The sequence below is a fragment of the Trachurus japonicus genome, chromosome 11 (genome assembly GCF_045865225.1).
Source record: "Trachurus japonicus isolate A0001 chromosome 11, Traja_1.0".
NCBI classification, from domain to species: Eukaryota; Metazoa; Chordata; class Actinopteri; order Carangiformes; family Carangidae; genus Trachurus; species Trachurus japonicus.
Window position 1 is genome coordinate 9,006,472 of NC_140917.1, and position 16,722 is coordinate 9,023,193.

Consider the following 16,722-nt stretch of genomic DNA (forward strand, 5'->3'; position numbering starts at 1 on the left):
TTACTAATGTAGATTAAACAATATCTGAATGGTAAAAGTAGAAGATGAAAGATGGAGGATGTATGAAATGGGTGCTAATTACTTGAATTAGTGAAGAATAGTATGAATGAATTGAAAGGTTAAAGTGCACTCAGATTTATTTTAAACAGTTTGAAAACATTTTTTGAACCATTACTAATGTAGATTAAACAATATCTGAATAGTAAAAGTAGAAGATGAAAGATGGAGGATGTATGAAATGGGTGGTAATTACTTGAATTAATGAAGAATAGTATGAATGAATTGAAAAGCTTGAGTCTACTCAAAGAAGTTTAAAACTGGTGGCTTGAAAACATTGTTGAACCATTACTAATTTATGAAAGAATATCTGAGGAATAAAAGTAAAATAACATAGAAGTTGTTACAATCCTTTAAAGGGAAGGATAAGTTAGAATAACTACATCATATCTGAAGGCTAAAAGTCGAGCATGTAAGAGTAGAAGGGTTGAAATCTGAAATACGTGAGAAAAGATTAAAAAGTAAAACTTATAAGAAGGACGTTGAATTTGTAAGAAATGTTTGGAAAATTACTTGTAAGCAGGAGGCTGAATGATATGGAATGGATGCATTTGTTGTTATTTAAAACAGTTAGAATTTTTTTGTTGAACCATTACTAATATAGATGAAACAATATCTGAAGTGTAAAAGTAGAATAATATAGAAGTAGTTACAATCCATTAAAGGGCAGAATAACTAAAAATAACTACAACATATCTGAAGGGTAAAAGTTAAACATGTTAATAAAAAGTTTGAGGAAAATGTAGAAATCCTGCATCTTTATAGTTTAACAGTTGAATGGTTGAAATCTGAAATAGGTGAGAAAAAAATTAAAAAGAAGAACTTATAAGAAGGATGTTGGAAAATTGCTTGAATTTTTGAAGATTGGTGTGGAAAAAATAGGTCTACTCAAATGAATAAATATATTAAGAGCTTGAAAGTATTTGTTGAACAAATATGTATAAAAACGAAGCAATACCTGAAGTGTATAACTTGTAAGCAAGAGACTGAATGATAGGGAATGGATGCAAATCCCAGAATTGTTTAAGTGTAAAAAATAGTGTGAAAATATAAATTTATAAATGAAAAATATGAAACTCCTTACATGGTTGAGAAATGGCCTGAATTGTTGGAATTAATGAGGAAAAAGTCCAAGTCCTTCAAAGTAAAATGTAAGGATTGAAGGTGGAAAAGTCTAAAGTCAGGACATGAAGAAGCTCCAAATCCTGAAATATCCATTATGAGAACTGGGGTATATATAGAAATGGGGTAGAAACAAGGAAACAAGGAATGAAGTAAAAAAGAAAGAGAAAGGGAGTAGAAAGAAAGAAAGAAAGAAAGAAAGAGACTGAATGATGCCAGAATTGTTTAAGATACGTTTAAAAAAAGAGTGTGAAGATATACATTCATAAATGAAAAATGTGAAAGTCCTTAAATGGTCTGAATTGTTGGAATTAATGAGAAAAAGTTCAAGTCCTTCAAAGTAAAGGGTTAAAGAGGAAAGTCAGGACATGAAGAAGCTCCAAATCCTGAAATCTCCATTACAAGAATAAACTGAAATGTAAGAGAAATAAATTATTAGAGATGTTTAAAAATTCCCCTCAAAGATATGAACTCATTTAGAGGCTGATTATGAGCTGTAAGCCAGTGTGTCTCTGTGTTTGTGTGTCTCTCTGTCTGTGTGTGTGTGTGTGTGTGTGTGTGTGTGTGTGTGTGTGTGTGTGTGTGTGTCTCTCTCTCTCTGTGTCTGCACCACACAGAGCAGAGCAGTGAGATTTGAGCTCTGTGCAGCTCCGAACAACAGCCTCTGAAAAGAGAACCGTACCTCTTACCAGAATGTGGTCATGACTATCGGGGCAAGGAGACCTTCCTGAGCGAGCCAATGTGCATTAAATGTTTGTAGGACAAAAACTTTTCTCACCGTCGCAAGAAATATAAGGAGGTCATTTCTGCTTTTCTCAGAAAATCTGCTCCTACTTTACAATGGGAGTCAATGAGAGGAAGAGAGGGAACTGGCTGCACTTAGAGGCTCCCAGTTTAAATTCTGTTAGCCTCTCTGCGTTTTCGAGCACACTGTGAGACACAGCACAAGTTTGTCTACCAAAGTGGGGGAAAATTATGTGTCTAGAAAGAAATTTGTGGCCGTGGTGACAGGATAGAGAGCAAAGTGTCAGAGGATTTTTAGACTCTCTGTCACTCTAGCTGATGTCATCAGCACTCTCGCTCTGAAAATTCCGTGCCATTGACTTGCATGTTAAATTTGAATTTTGTCAAAAAATGATCATGAACAGTTGAAGGGTACTGATCAATAATGGTAGAAGATATGAAAAAGTTGAATGTACCGTGAATACTTGAAAGTTTTGTGAACGTTTTAAAAGTTGAATGAAGTCTGTAGGTGAAAGTATGTTGAAGCAGTTGAAGTTCAAAGAAGGAGAAGATTTTAAGAGTTTGAAGACCGTTTCAATGTATTCCTATGGGAAATTTTTTTCAATAAAGTTTGAATATTTTGAAAAGTATGAATGATATGAAAAAGTTGAATACATCCAATGATCTCCTGAAGAAGCCGCACGTTTTGATATATGAATTGTTTGAATAGTAGAAAGTATGAAGAAGTAGTTAAGGGCCAAAAAAGGGAAGAAGTAAGAAGAAAAACTAGAAAAAGCATTTCCAAGAATGGAAATGGTGTGACTGCTGATAGCAACTGAACGCTGTTGCAGAATTAGCAAATAGTGCAAGCAGTGATCACCATACAAATGTTTGCCCAAGGTCGGAATCGAACCCACAACCTCATGGTCATTAGACTTCCACTCTGCCTCTAGGCCAGGGTGCACACACAGTTAACATCAAGAAAGCTTGAGAGTCAAGCTTGAATGACTTAGAATGAAAATTTCTGTGAATTTCAGGCTGAGAGCAGCAGTTTCAACATGAAGCAAGTTATCAGAAGTCAACAGAGGACGACTGGGAAAGTAATTCACTATAATTGTTGTTGAGGCAAGATTTGAACCAGCAACCTTCAGGTCTCTAGACCAGCAAGCTAACCACTAGGCTACAGACAGAGACAGTATGTGAGGGGTAAAGAAAACCTTTGATAAGAGGATCACTGGCTTCTGCTTAAAAAAAAAAGTAAGGAATCGTGGCAGAAAAAGTTAAATATTTTAAAAAGTATAAATAGTTAAAAAGAGAAAAGTAATGCCGATAAAGTTCAAAAAAAGCTGCACGTTTTGATATATGAATTGTTGAAATAGCACAACACCTAACACACTAACCATATATACTAACCTGAGTTACAATGAGCTTTATACTATGAGGAATCAAAGACTGTCCAATGACAGCTGAATAATTGGAATCAAAAGTCAAGCAATGATGTGAAATGACTGAAGCAGGAATTGAACCCGTGACCATATGATCACTAAACCTTTACTCTGCCACTCGGCTACAGAGAGCACACTGCTTTCAAGACTGTTGTCATTCATTGTAATGTGATGATGTGCTGCAAACTGGTACGAGTAATCAAGGAGATAACAAACACCTGTAACCAATTGAAGGCGGGGGAGGAGAGCAGAATTCAACATAACATAACAAGAATTCTTCCCTTGGATTCGAACCAGTGACCTTAGGGTTGGCAGGCAGTTACCCTAACCCCTACACTACAGAGGAGTTGTCACGAAGAGAGGTTGAGACTTTGATGAATGTGAGATTTTTCAATGATGCTTAAAACAAAAATAAATTAATATAAATTAGCCACACCGAGTAAGAAGAGGACTTTTTTGTGACCTGTGACTATTTTTTGGTGAATTCAAATGAATTAAAAAGCACTTAACAGCAAGTTACAAAGTTGAGCTCCTTCTCCTGCTGATGTGAAAAAAATGCATTGAGCTTAATGAGAGCAGAGAGCTCCCTGGCTGCATTTAAAAAATATTTAAAATTATTATCTAAGTCTCTTTGCATTTTTGACCAGAATTTTAGCCAGAAGACAAGTGTGGCTACAAAACTGGAGAAAATAATTTGTCTAGAGTTTAATTTGTGGCCATGCTGACAGTTTAGCCAGAAAAACTCTAGAATGTTTTTTTGCCTCTCTCCACTCTGACACCACTCTGGCTCTGCTCGTTAGACGCAATACACACACATTATAAAGCTGAAAAAAATCAGAAAAAGTTAAATATTTGAAAAAGTATAAATAGTTAAAAAGAGAAAAGTAATGCCGATAAAGTTCAAAAGAAGCTGCACGTTTTGATATATGAATTGTTGAAATAGCACAAAGTATGAAGGACTAGAAGAAGACCGTAAAAAGGCGGAAGAAAATGGCCAAACAGAAGAACAATAGTGTGACTGCTTCAGCAGTCACACTAATAACTAGAGAATGCATTTCCTGAAGGAAATACGGGTGAATGCTGAAAGCTGGAAGCTGAATGAGCTGAATAAATTGTTGAAACTATGCTGAATTAAGTTAAGAAACTGCTGAAGAAATCTTGAATATATGAAGAGTATGAAATGGTTTGAAATTACTTGAATTGTTGAAGATCAGTATGAAGAAATTAAAAGTCTGAAGTCTACTCAGATTTACTTAAAACTGACAGTTTGAAAACATTTTTGAACCATTACTAATGTAGATTAAACAATATCTGAATGGTAAAAGTAGAAGATGAAAGATGGAGGATGTATGAAATGGGTGCTAATTACTTGAATTAGTGAAGAATAGTATGAATGAATTGAAAGGTTAAAGTGCACTCAGATTTATTTTAAACAGTTTGAAAACATTTTTTGAACCATTACTAATGTAGATTAAACAATATCTGAATAGTAAAAGTAGAAGATGAAAGATGGAGGATGTATGAAATGGGTGGTAATTACTTGAATTAATGAAGAATAGTATGAATGAATTGAAAAGCTTGAGTCTACTCAAAGAAGTTTAAAACTGGTGGCTTGAAAACATTGTTGAACCATTACTAATTTATGAAAGAATATCTGAGGAATAAAAGTAAAATAACATAGAAGTTGTTACAATCCTTTAAAGGGAAGGATAAGTTAGAACTAGATAAAGTATCATTTCCTGATGGAAATGCGTGTGACTGCTGAAAGCAGCTGAACGCTGTTGCAGAATTAGCAAATAGTGCAAGCAGTGATCACCATACAAATGGTTGCCCAAGGTAGGTATCGAACCCACAACCTCATGATCAGCAGACTTTCACTCTGCCTCTAGGCCAGTGTATACACAGTTGCAGAGACTGTTGTCTGTTGATGAACTGCACTCTGTCTCACTCTGAAGTTAACTAGCCCAAAGCTGTAGTTCCAGTGCAAATCAATCTTAGTGCAGTGGTATAAACAAGAAACATGTTAACATAAACCAAGATTGAAAGAGGTAAAGAGAATAGGTGGGGGCGCATATGCATTATCAAGTTTGATCTTGTGACCAGACCAAGTGGTATTGGTTAAAGGTCAAAGTGGCTGACACTAACAAGACTGCTCAGGTGGGATTTGAACCTGTGACCTTGTGATTGGTTGGCAGGAACCTTATCCACTAGGCCATTCCAACACTTCCAATAAAGTAGAGGTTGAGACTTTGATGAATGTGAGATTTTTCAATGATGCTTAAAGTCTCACTCCCCCGACCCTTTTCGGCCATTTTAAAACCAGCTCATTAGCCATGCACATTAGCAATTCACCTCTGGGGGGTGGGCGGAGACTGCACTGTTTTGCACCCGCCCAGCCACCTCCTCGCACCCCACCCCCCGGTTGCTGACAGCTGGACATTGTATAATTACAGATTCAGCGCATTTAGTGTAAAACTCTCCACTGGGATTTGATCCCAGACTGGAGCATAGTCCTTGCTCACAGTGCAAGCTGCTCTACCAGGTGAGCTATACCTATTATACCTTGACAGCTACACCGAGCTGCCAAGCCTTTCAACTCTGAGCCATATGAAGAACTTTTGTGACAGACTGTATATTGTAAAATAGCCAATCTGTTAAAAAAAATGGAAGACCAGAAAAATTTCTGCATCTGTTCCTGCACCACATGATTACACGCACCCGGTCCCTTGTCATAGAGGCACCACTCAAGGAGCCTAGGAAAGTAGATAATCTCACAATTCAGATGATGTTTACAGCTCGTCTCTATCATAAACAGTTCAGATGTTATAATGTCTTGTTGATGTTTTGCAAAACAAGTAATCATATCATGGTCACACAATGAATACTTGAAGTTTCTATTCAGCATAAACACAATTCTGAGTTGAGGACACCCCTAGACACAACAATATAGACTATTAGGCTACATTGTATCATGAAATACTCATAACATCTAAGACATGACAGGTGTGGCATGATAAGCTGGGGGCCAATTTTGGCCAGCTGTAGTCACTATAGAATAGAAAATACTTTATATTAACCTATATTATTTAAATTTCGCATTTTTGCATGTACGGTATGTATTATTTCCAAACTAGTTTTTATTTTCATTTAACATTCATTTATATGCCAATCAAGAGTGGGTGAGTGAAGGAGTGCAAGAGAAGCACCTGCCCACCTCTCATGTCCAAGAGACTTTGTCCTGTCCTCACAACATGAACGAGGAAGGATAGGATGATAGCCCAGGTTTAATTATTATTATAACCTTTATTTAAATTTGGAAATATATTGAAGAGCAACCTCATTTACTATAATAATGAGGATTAATAATGAGGAAACTGTCACTGTCACATCTGTGCAACACCACATCTAGGCCTGCAAGCCTGCCCGTCTTGTGAGTTCGGGCTGGGCTCCAGCTCACTGAACTCAAGTTACATTAGGCTTGTAAATGTGCAGAGAACCTGAGTTACAATGAGCTTTATACTATCAGGAATCAAAGACTGTCCAATGACAGCTGAATAATCGGAATCAAAAGTCAAGCAATGATGTGAAATGACTGAGGTAGGAATCGAACCCATGACCTTATGAGCATTAAGCCTTTACTCTGCCACTCAGCTACAGAGAGCACACTGCTTTCAAGACTGTTGTCATTCATTGTAATGTGATGATGTGCTGCAAACTGGTATGAGTAATCAAGGAGATAACAAACACCTGTAACCAATTGAAGGCGGTGGAGGAGAGCAGAATTCAACATAACATAACAAGAGTTCTTCCCTTGGATTCGAACCAGTGACCTTAGGGTTGGCAAACGGCCACCCTAACCCCTATACTACAGTGAAGTTGTGGTGAAGAGAGGTTGAGACTTTGATGAATGTGAGATTTTTCAATGATTCTTAAAATAAAGAGAAATTAGTATAAATTAGCCACACCAAGTAAGAAGAGGACTTTTTTGTGACCTGTGACTATTTTTTGGTGAATTAAAATGAATTAAAAAGCACCTAACAGCAAGTTACAAAGTTGAGCTCCTTCTCCTGCTGCTGTGAAAAAAATACATTGAGCTGAATGAGAGCAGAGAGCTCCCTGGCTGCATTTAAAAAATATTTTAAATTATTATCTAAGTCTCTTTGCATTTTTGACCAGAATTTTAGCCAGAAGACAAGTGTGGCTACAAAACTGGAGAAAATAATTTGTCTAGAGTTTAATTTGTGGCCGTGCTGACAGTTTAGCCAGAAAAACTCTAGAATGTTTTTTTGCCTCTCTCCACTCTGGCACCACTCTGGCTCTGCTCGTTAGACGCAATACACACACATTATAAAGCTGAAAAAAATCAGAAAAAGTTAAATATTTTAAAAAGTATAAAGAGTTAAAAAGAGAAAAGTAATGCCGATAAAGTTCAAAAAAAGCTGCACGTTTTGATATATGAATTGTTGAAATAGCACAAAGTATGAAGGACTAGAAGAAGACCGTAAAAAGGCGGAAGAAAATGGCCAAACAGAAGAACAATAGTGTGACTGCTTCAGCAGTCACACTAATAACTACATCATATCTGAAGGCTAAAAGTCGAGCATGTAAGAGTAGAAGGGTTGAAATCTGAAATACGTGAGAAAAGATTAAAAAGTAAAACTTATAAGAAGGACGTTGAATTTGTAAGAAATGTTTGGAAAATTACTTGTAAGCAGGAGGCTGAATGATATGGAATGGATGCATTTGTTGTTATTTAAAACAGTTAGAATTTTTTTTTTTGAACCATTACTAATATAGATGAAACAATATCTGAAGTGTAAAAGTAGAATAATATAGAAGTAGTTACAATCCGTTAAAGGGCAGAATAACTAAAAATAACTACAACATATCTGAAGGGTAAAAGTTAAACATGTTAATAAAACGTTTGAGGAAAATGTAGAAATCCTGCATCTTTATAGTTTAACAGTTGAATGGTTGAAATCTGAAATAGGTGAGAAAAAAATTAAAAAGAAGAACTTATAAGAAGGATGTTGGAAAATTGCTTGAATTTTTGAAGATTGGTGCGGAAAAAATAGGTCTACTCAAATGAATAAATATATTAAGAGCTTGAAAGTATTTGTTGAACAAATATGTATAAAAACGAAGCAATACCTGAAGTGTATAACTTGTAAGCAAGAGACTGAATGATAGGGAATGGATGCAAATCCCAGAATTGTTTAAGTGTAAAAAATAGTGTGAAAATATAAATTTATAAATGAAAAATATGAAACTCCTTACATGGTTGAGAAATGGCCTGAATTGTTGGAATTAATGAGGAAAAAGTCCAAGTCCTTCAAAGTAAAATGTAAGGATTGAAGGTGGAAAAGTCTAAAGTCAGGACATGAAGAAGCTCCAAATCCTGAAATATCCATTATGAGAACTGGGGCATATATAGAAATGGGGTAGAAACAAGGAAACAAGGAATGAAGTAAAAAGAAAGAGAAAGGGAGTAGAAAGAAAGAAAGAAAGAAAGAGACTGAATGATGCCAGAATTGTTTAAGATACGTTTAAAAAAAGAGTGTGAAGATATACATTCATAAATGAAAAATGTGAAAGTCCTTAAATGGTCTGAATTGTTGGAATTAATGAGAAAAAGTTCAAGTCCTTCAAAGTAAAGGGTTAAAGAGGAAAGTCAGGACATGAAGAAGCTCCAAATCCTGAAATCTCCATTACAAGAATAAACTGAAATGTAAGAGAAATAAATTATTAGAGATGTTTAAAAATTCCCCTCAAAGATATGAACTCATTTAGAGGCTGATTATGAGCTGTAAGCCAGTGTGTCTCTGTGGTTGTGTGTCTCTCTGTCTGTGTGTGTGTGTGTGTGTGTGTGTGCGTGTGTGTGTGTGTGTGTGTGTGTGTGTGTGTGTGTCTGTGTGTCTCTCTCTCTGTGTCTGCACCACACAGAGCAGAGCAGTGAGATTTGAGCTCTGTGCAGCTCCGAACAACAGCCTCTGAAAAGAGAACCGTACCTCTTACCAGAATGTGGTCATGACTATCGGGGCAAGGAGACCTTCCTGAGCGAGCCAATGTGCATTAAATGTTTGTAGGGCAAAAACTTTTCTCACCGTCGCAAGAAATATAAGGAGGTCATTTCTGCTTTTCTCAGAAAATCTGCTCCTACTTTACAATGTGAGTCAATGAGAGGAAGAGAGGGAACTGGCTGCACTTAGAGGCTCCCAGTTTAAATTCTGTTAGCCTCTCTGCGTTTTCGAGCACACTGTGAGACACAGCACAAGTTTGTCTACCAAAGTGGGGGAAAATTATGTGTCTAGAAAGAAATTTGTGGCCGTGGTGACAGGATAGAGAGCAAAGTGTCAGAGGATTTTTAGACTCTCTGTCACTCTAGCTGATGTCATCACCACTCTAGCTCTGAAAATTCCGTGCCATTGACTTGCATGTTAAATTTGAATTTTGTCAAAAAGTGATCATGAACAGTTGAAGGGTACTGATCAATAACTGTAGAAGATATGAAAAAGTTGAATATACCGTGAATACTTGAAAGTTTTGTGAACGTTTTAAAAGTGGAATGAAGTCTGTAGGTGAAAGTATGTTGAAGCAGTTGAAGTTCAAAGAAGGAGAGGATTTGAACAGTTTGAAGACCGATTCAATGTATTCCTATGGGGAAAAATTTTTCAATAAAGTTTGAATATTTTGAAAAGTATGAATGATATGAAAAAGTTGAATACATCCCATGATCTCCTGAAGAAGCCGCACGTTTTGATATATGAATTGTTTGAATAGTAGAAAGTATGAAGAAGTAGTTAAGGGCCAAAAAAGGGAAGAAGTAAGAATAACTAGAGAATGCATTTCCTGAAGGAAATACGGGTGAATGCTGAAAGCTGGAAGCTGAATGAGCTGAATAAATTGTTGAAACTATGCTGAATTAAGTTAAGAAACTGCTGAAGAAATCTTGAAGAGAAGAAACAATATATGAAGAGTATGAAATGGTTTGAAATTACTTGAATTGTTGAAGATCAGTATGAAGAAATTGAAAGTCTGAAGTCTACTCAGATTTACTTAAAACTGACAGTTTGAAAACATTTTTGAACCATTACTAATGTAGATTAAACAATATCTGAATAGTAAAAGTAGAAGATGAAAGATGGAGGATGTATGAAATGGGTGGTAATTACTTGAATTAGTGAAGAATAGTATGAATGAATTGAAAGGTTAAAGTGCACTCAGATTTATTTAAAACAGTTTGAAAACATTTTTGAACCATTACTAATAGATGAAAGAATATCTGAAGTGCAAAAGTAGAATAATATAGATACAATCTGTTAAAGGGGAGAATAACTAAAAATAACTACAACATATCTGAATGGTAAAAGTAAAACATGTCAATAAAAAGTTTGAGGAAAATGTAGAAATCCTGCATATTTACAGTTTAACAGTGGAATGGTTGAAATCTGAAATAGGTAAGAAAATATTAAAAAGTAATTTAAGAAGGGTGTTGAATTTGTATGAAGTGTTTGGAAAATTGCTTGAATTTTTGAAGGTTAGTATGAAAAATTAACATTTAAGTCTTCTCAAATAAATATATATATTATTAACAGCTTGGAAGCATGAACAAATATGTATAAAGATGAAGCAATACCTCAAGTCTATAACTTGTAAGCAGGAGGCTGAATGATATGGAATGGATGCAAATGCCAGAATTGTTTTAAGATAAGTGTAAAAAAAAAAAAAAGAGTGTGAAGATATACATTCATAAATGAAAAATGTGAAAGTCCTTAAATGGTTGAGAAATGGTCTGAATTGTTGGAATTAATGAGAAAAAGTTCAAGTCCTTCAAAGTAAAGGGTTAAAGAGGAAAGTCAGGACATGAAGAAGCTCCAAATCCTGAAATCTCCATTACAAGAATAAACTGAAATGTATGTAAGAGAAATAAATTATTAGAGATGTTTAAAAATTCCCCTCAAAGATATGAACTCATTTAGAGGCTGATTATGAGCTGTAAGCCAGTGTGTCTCTGTGTCTGTGTGTCTATCTGTCTGTGTGTGTGTGTGTGTGTGTGTGTGTCTCTCTCTCTCTGTCTGCACCACACAGAGCAGAGCAGTGAGATTTGAGCTCTGTGCAGCTCCGAACAACAGCCTCTGAAAAGAGAACCGTACCTCTTACCAGAATGTGGTCATGACTATCGGGGCAAGGAGACCTTCCTGAGCGAGCCAATGTGCATTAAATGTTTGTAGGACAAAAACTTTTCTCACAGTCGCAAGAAATATAAGGAGGTCATTTCTGCTTTTCTCAGAAAATCTGCTCCTACTTTTTAATGGGAGTCAATGAGAGGAAGAGAGGGAACTGGCTGCACTTAGAGGCTCCCAGTTTAAATTCTGTTAGCCTCTCTGCGTTTTCGAGCACACTGTGAGACACAGCACAAGTTTGTCTACCAAAGTGGGGGAAAATGATGTGTCTAGAGTGTAATTTGTGGCCGTGGTGACAGGTTAGAGAGCAAAGTGTCAGAGGATTTTTAGACTCTCTGTCACTCTAGCTGATGTCATCATCACTCTAGCTCTGAAAATTCCGTGCCATTGACTTGCATGTTAAATTTGAATTTTGTCAAAAAATGATCATGAACAGTTGAAGTGTACTGATCAATAATGGTAGAAGATATGAAAAAGTTGAATATACCGTGAATACTTGAAAGTTTTGTGAACATTTTAAAAGTTGAATGAGGTCTGTAGGTGAAAGTATGTTGAAGCAGTTGAAGTTCAAAGAAGGAGAGGATTTGAACAGTTTGAAGACCGATTCAATGTATTCCTATGGGGAAAAATTTTTCAATAAAGTTTGAATATTTTGAAAAGTATGAATGATATGAAAAAGTTGAATACATCCCATGATCTCCTGAAGAAGCCGCACGTTTTGATATATGAATTGTTTGAATAGTAGAAAGTATGAAGAAGTAGTTAAGGGCCAAAAAAGGGAAGAAGTAAGAATAATAATAATATTAATAATAACTAGAAAATGCATTTCCTGAAGGAAATACGGGTGAATGCTGAAAGCTGGAAGCTGAATGAGCTGAATAAATTGTTGAAACTATGCTGAATTAAGTTAAGAAACTGCTGAAGAAATCTTGAAGAGATGAAACAATATATGAAGAGTATGAAATGGTTTGAAATTACTTGAATTGTTGAAGATCAGTATGAAGAAATTGAAAGTCTGAAGTCTACTCAGATTTACTTAAAACTGACAGTTTGAAAACATTTTTGAACCATTACTAATGTAGATTAAACAATATCTGAATAGTAAAAGTAGAAGATGAAAGATGGAGGATGTATGAAATGGGTGGTAATTACTTGAATTAGTGAAGAACAGTATGAATGAATTGAAAAGCTTGAGTCTACTCAAACAAGTTTAAAACTGGTGGCTTGAAAACATTGTTGAACCATCACTAATATATGAAAGAATATCTGAGGAATAAAAGTAAAATAATATAGAAGTTGTTACAATCCTTTAAAGGTAAGGATAAGTTAGAATAACTACATCATATCTGAAGGCTAAAAGTCAAGCATGTAAGAGTAGAAGGGTTGAAATCTGAAATACGTGAGAAAAGATTAAAAAGTAAAACTTATAAGAAGGACGTTGAATTTGTATGAAATGTTTGGAAAATTGCTTGAATTTTTGAAGATTGGTGTGAAAAAATTAACATTTCAGTCTACTCAAATGAATAAATATATTAACAGCTTGAAAGCATTTGTTGAACAAATATAAATAAAGATGAAGCAATACCTGAAGAGTATAACTTGTAAGCAGGAGGCTGAATGATATGGAATGGATGCATTTGTTGTTATTTAAAACAGTTAGAATTTTTTTTTTGAACCATTACTAATATAGATGAAACAATATCTGAAGTGTAAAAGTAGAATAATATAGAAGTAGTTACAATCCGTTAAAGGGCAGAATAACTACAACATATCTGAAGGGTAAAAGTTAAACATGTTAATAAAAAGTTTGAGGAAAATGTAGAAATCCTGCATCTTTATAGTTTAACAGTTGAATGGTTGAAATCTGAAATAGGTGAGAAAAAAAATAAAAAGAAGAACTTATAAGAAGGATGTTGGAAAATTGCTTGAATTTTTGAAGATTGGTGTGGAAAAAATAGGTCTACTCAAATGAATAAATATATTAAGAGCTTGAAAGTATTTGTTGAACAAATATGTATAAAAATGAAGCAATACCTGAAGTGTATAACTTGTAAGCAAGAGACTGAATGATAGGGAATGGATGCAAATCCCAGAATTGTTTAAGTGTAAAAAAATAGTGTGAAAATATACATTTATAAATGAAAAATATGAAACTCCTTACATGGTTGAGAAATGGCCTGAATTGTTGGAATTAATGAGGAAAAAGTCCAAGTCCTTCAAAGTAAAATGTAAGGATTGAAGGTGGAAAAGTCTAAAGTCAGGACATGAAGAAGCTCCAAATCCTGAAATATCCATTATGAGAACTGGGGTATATATAGAAATGGGGTAGAAACAAGGAAACAAGGAATGAAGTAAAAAGAAAGAGAAAGGGAGTAGAAAGAAAGAAAGAGACTGAATGATGTGGATTGGATGCAAATGCCAGAATTGTTTATGATACGTGTAAAAAAGAGTGTGAAGATATACATCCATAAATGAAAAATGTGAAAGTCCTTAAATGGTTGAGAAATGGTCTGAATTGTTGGAATTAATGAGAAAAAGTTCAAGTCCTTCAAAGTAAAGGGTTAAAGAGGAAAGTCAGGACACGAAGAAGCTCCAAATCCTGAAATCTCCATTACAAGAATAAACTGAAATGTATGTAAGAGAAATACATTATTAGAGATGTTTAAAAATTCCCCTCAAAGATATAAACTCATTTAGAGGCTGATTATGAGCTGTAAGCCAGTGTGTCTCTGTGTCTGTGTGTCTATCTGTCTGTGTGTGTGTCTCTCTCTCTGTGTCTGCACCACACAGAGCAGAGCAGTGAGATTTGAGCTCTGTGCAGCTCCGAACAACAGCCTCTGAAAAGAGAACCGTACCTCTTACCAGAATGTGGTCATGACTATCGGGGCAAGGAGACCTTCCTGAGCGAGCCAATGTGCATTAAATGTTTGTAGGGCAAAAACTTTTCTCACCGTCGCAAGAAATATAAGGAGGTCATTTCTGCTTTTCTCAGAAAATCTGCTCCTACTTTACAATGGGAGTCAATGAGAGGAAGAGAGGGAACTGGCTGCACTTAGAGGCTCCCAGTTTAAATTCTGTTAGCCTCTCTGCGTTTTCGAGCACACTGTCAGACACAGGACAAGTTTGTCTACCAAAGTGGGGGAAAATTATGTGTCTAGAGTGAAATTTGTGGCCGTGGTGACAGGATAGAGAGCAAAGTGTCAGAGGATTTTTTGAACCTCTGTCACTCTAGCTGATGTCATCATCACTCTAGCTCTGAAAATTCCGTGCCATTGACTTGCATGTTAAATTTGAATTTTGTCAAAAAATTATCATGAACAGTTGAAGTGTACTGATCAATAACGGTAGAAGATATGAAAAAGTTGAATATACCGTGAATACTTGAAAGTTTTGTGAACGTTTTAAAAGTTGAATGAAGTCTGTAGGTGAAAGTATGTTGAAGCAGTTGAAGTTCAAAGAAGGAGAAAATTTGATGAGTTTGAAGACCGTTTCAATGTATTCCTATGGGGAAAAATTTTTCAATAAAGTTTGAATATTTTGAAAAGTATGAATGATATGAAAAAGTTGAATACATCCAATGATCTCCTGAAGAAGACGCACGTTTTGATATATGAATTGTTTGAATATTATGAAGTATGAAGAAGTAGTTAAGGGCCAAAAAAGGGAAGATAGAATAATAATAATAAAGATTTGAATAACAATAGTGTGAATGCTTTCAGCATTCACCCTAACTAGAAAATGCATTTCCTGAAGGAAATACGGGTGAATGCTGAAAGCTGGAAGCTGAATGAGCTGAATAAATTGTTGAAACTATGCTGAATTAAGTTAAGAAACTGCTGAAGAAATCTTGAAGAGATGAAATAATATATGAAGAGTATGAAATGGTTTGAAATTACTTGAATTGTTGAAGATCAGTATGAAGAGATTGAAAGTCTGAAGTCTACTCAGATTTACTTAAAACTGACAGTTTGAAAACATTTTTGAACCATTACTAATGTAGATTAAACAATATCTGAATAGTAAAAGTAGAAGATGAAAGATGGAGGATGTATGAAATGGGTGGTAATTACTTGAATTAATGAAGAATAGTATGAATGAATTGAAAAGCTTGAGTCTACTCAAACAAGTTTAAAACTGGTGGCTTGAAAACATTGTTGAACCATCACTAATATATGAAAGAATATCTGAGGAATAAAAGTAAAATAATATAGAAGTTGTTACAATCCTTTAAAGGTAAGGATAAGTTAGAATAACTACATCATATCTGAAGGCTAAAAGTCGAGCATGTAAGAGTAGAAGGGTTGAAATCTGAAATACATGAGAAAAGATTAAAAAGTAAAAGTTATAAGAAGGACGTTGAATTTGTATGAAATGTTTGGAAAATTGCTTGAATTTTTGAAGATTGGTGTGAAAAAATTAACATTTCAGTCTACTCAAATGAATACATATATTAACAGCTTGAAAGCATTTGTTGAACAAATATAAATAAAGATGAAGCAATACCTGAAGAGTATAACTTGTAAGCAGGAGGCTGAATGATATGGAATGGATGCATTTGTTGTTATTTAAAACAGTTAGAATTTTTTTTTGAACCATTACTAATATAGATGAAACAATATCTGAAGTGTAAAAGTAGAATAATATAGAAGTAGTTACAATCGGTTAAAGGGCAGAATAACTACAACATATCTGAAGGGTAAAAGTTAAACATGTTAATAAAAAGTTTGAGGAAAATGTAGAAATCCTGCATCTTTATAGTTTAACAGTTGAATGGTTGAAATCTGAAATAGGTGAGAAAAAAATTAAAAAGTAGAACTTATAAGAAGGATGTTGGAAAATTGCTTGAATTTTTGAAGATTGGTGTGGAAAAAATAGGTCTACTCAAATGAATAAATATATTAAGAGCTTGAAAGTATTTGTTGAACAAATATGTATAAAAATGAAGCAATACCTGAAGTGTATAACTTGTAAGCAAGAGACTGAATGATAGGGAATGGATGCAAATCCCAGAATTGTTTAAGTGTAAAAAATAGTGTGAAAATATAAATTTATAAATGAAAAATATGAAACTCCTTAAATGGTTGAGAAATGGCCTGAATTGTTGGAATTAATGAGGAAAAAGTCCAAGTCCTTCAAAGTAAAATGTAAGGATTGAAGGTGGAAAAGTCTAAAGTCAGGACATGAAGAAGCTC